The sequence below is a fragment of the Perca flavescens genome, chromosome 17 (assembly GCF_004354835.1).
Source record: "Perca flavescens isolate YP-PL-M2 chromosome 17, PFLA_1.0, whole genome shotgun sequence".
In the NCBI taxonomy this organism is placed as follows: domain Eukaryota; kingdom Metazoa; phylum Chordata; class Actinopteri; order Perciformes; family Percidae; genus Perca; species Perca flavescens.
In genome coordinates this window covers 10052427-10055359 of record NC_041347.1, presented here as the reverse complement: position 1 = coordinate 10055359, position 2933 = coordinate 10052427, and positions in this window count along the sequence as shown.

The following is a 2933-nucleotide window of genomic DNA, read 5'->3' as shown; positions in this document are numbered from 1 at the left end:
CTGTAGCTGATAGCTAACTTAATTTGTTTCTCACATGGCTGTTGCTGCTCACTAGCTAGCTAGACATTAATTAACCTAGCTAGCTAATTCTGTTATCAAGTTCAATGGCTAAAAACATTAAAATGAACTGCAGTTACGTTAGTTGTATTTTAAAATGGCATTAAATACCGGTAATGTCACGTGAACATGTTTTTATTACACTAATGTTACACTGAGGTTAACTTAACGTTACATAGTTTACGCGTTACGTTAGCTAATCATAGTGAAATGTGAATTGTCTAGCTATGTTGTCTCTTTTTTATGGTAGAGGTCAGAGGATAACTAACTGTATGTTAAAAAAAAGGGGTGGGGGAGTAGTTACTAACAGCTAGCTAGTTAATGGAGTGTCTTTTTTAAATTTCGGTAGATGTTTTGAGTTAGTAACGTTATAGCTAACGTTAGTTACGTTGCTGCTAGCTAGAATGTATTGCTAATTTAGCAGAAAGTTGAATGGCTAAACTTATGAAAATGAACAAAGTGAGCTAACAATTGGCCAAATGGCCTTACGTAATATTGTTAATTCAAAATGTTCATAAAGCTAAATGTATGTTAAGGGAAATAAGGGAACAAACTAACATTAACTCTAACAGTGGTTAATGAAACACTCATTACTTTTAGTTTAGTATAATTTTAGACTTAAATATGATCAACTAGCTAAATGAATAGAGTACTATTAAAGAAATGTAGATTTTCTTCAAGTAAGTTCACTTTTACTCAAGTCAGATTACACCCTGTGCATTAGACTCTTTTTTAGAGTTGGATGTTTTGTGCTTTTTGCAGGTCCAATTCGTAGGACCACAGTGTTTCCTCAGCAAGCTGGTGAGCGACTGGTCTCATTGTCACTGTCTGAGCAGCACGTGCCTGGGACTTATCACCTAAAAACTAGGAAACATGAGCTGTCAGCAGACTATAGGTTTGCATTTAGTCATTTTTAGCCTGTAATTGGCATCATAAAGAGCTTGTAGAGGGATCTAGTAGGGCACTAGTTTGAAAGCAAAGAAATACTAGCTGATGATCTCATTATCAACAGTGAATAATTACGTATTTTGATCAAGCAGAAGATTGTCTGACACTATATTATTAATGGTTCTGGATTGAAGTTAATGCACTCTACATATGTTTTTCTGTGTGAAAAGGTCAAATTTCCCGCAGTTTAAAGAAAAAAACAACAGTCAGTGTGTGTATTGTTATTTCTGTGGGTTATTGTGCTAAGTTCCCTATTTAACTTTGGTTTGTGATCATCACAGCAGGATAACCCAGCAGCAGCAGGCAGGCCGCTCACTGCTTAGGTCAATGCAGTTGTAGTTTGCAGTGGATAGATCACATTAGAACTTCACTGCAATAGCTCAGTAAAGCGATGTTAAAACTAGAGTAATACAATCAATCAATCAGTCATCTCCTGACTTCACAGCACAGGAGAGCTCTGCAGGAATGCTGCTAAGCTGCAGATGTACCAGCCAAATTACTCCAGAGGGGAATTACCAGGCCATAAATCCAGACGTCAGGAGAATGGCTGTAGCCTATTTCACGGTAAAAAATCCATGCAACTTGTTTCCATTACCTCCATAAAGAATGTCCCACTGTGCAAAGCTCAAACGTATCGCTGAGGACAGATCGGAACATGTTTGCATCCAAACACGGCCTCAAATCATGGGGGCTTTAAACAAAACATTGTGAATCTGCTCTAGTCATTCACCATGTCCTGACAGGTCCTTCAAAAGAAATGATCTGATACATGACACACTATGAGAGCAACTAATAATCATCTCCTGCTCATTCTTAATCATCTGATGTAATCAATCTCGGGCCTGCTGCAGCCTGCAGGTTTTAACTTTCTCCAGATATAAGCTTAGGCCTAGTCCACACGGACACGGGTATTTTTATAACCAGAGTTTTTTCTCCTCCGTTTAAAAAAAAAAAAAAAAAACCGTCCACACATGCTCGGTTTAAAATAAATCTCCGTCCACATGAAAACGCAAAAACACGCTGTCAAGCCATTGCAAAGAATCATCAACAAAGCAGTTAGCGGCGCACAATATGACGTCAAACACAGCGGATAACGGCGCACACTCTGACGTCGCAAGGCAAAAAACCCGGTTATACTGTCCACACGTCAACACTGTAACCGGCGTTCCTGAAAATGCTCACCCTGGCCGGAGTTTTCAAAAATGTTCGGTTACAGTGCCCTGAAACTGCGTTTTTGTGTGGACGGAAGGCCGAACCGCGTAAAAAAGTCACGGTTATAAAAATACCCGTGTCCGTGTGGACTAGGCCTTAGTTATATAGCGTCTAAGTGATGTAACAGGCTCATTCTGACTAAACATTTTCATTCTACAGTGTTACCTGCATTTAAAGATTCATTATCATTACATGTTTGTTATCGGATCTAATGGTTTTAGCAAAACACAGGATCCTTTCACCTATTTTATTTGTGCAATTTTCATGTAAGTAGAAGGCAAACAACAGACACACACTCTAGTCAACACGACACAGTAACCACTGGCATCAGATCGTTGGCAGGTACTGGGCTTCATTTTTGCTAATTAAGATGTATAAATATGCTGTCTGGCACTTGACTTGTCATTTGCAATAGGCCATTTTTTCCATCAAACTCTAAAAGTGCCAAGGTAGACAAGGTGAGGGCACGAATGCTGGTAGTGATGCTTCAATGTGTACTCTGTGGGCACATTTCAGCTCAGCTGGCATACATCTGACTGATGCCTTCGGGTGCCAGCAGCTAAACAAGCCCAGGTTTGAGGGGAGTGTGTTGTATATAATTGTGCTGAGCTCAGCAAAGTCTGCCAATGTCTTTGAGTGTCTGGCTTCATGGTCTCTCATACAGAGCTCCTTGTTGAGCTGTGCACTGTGATCATCTTACAGATGATGGCAGTGGA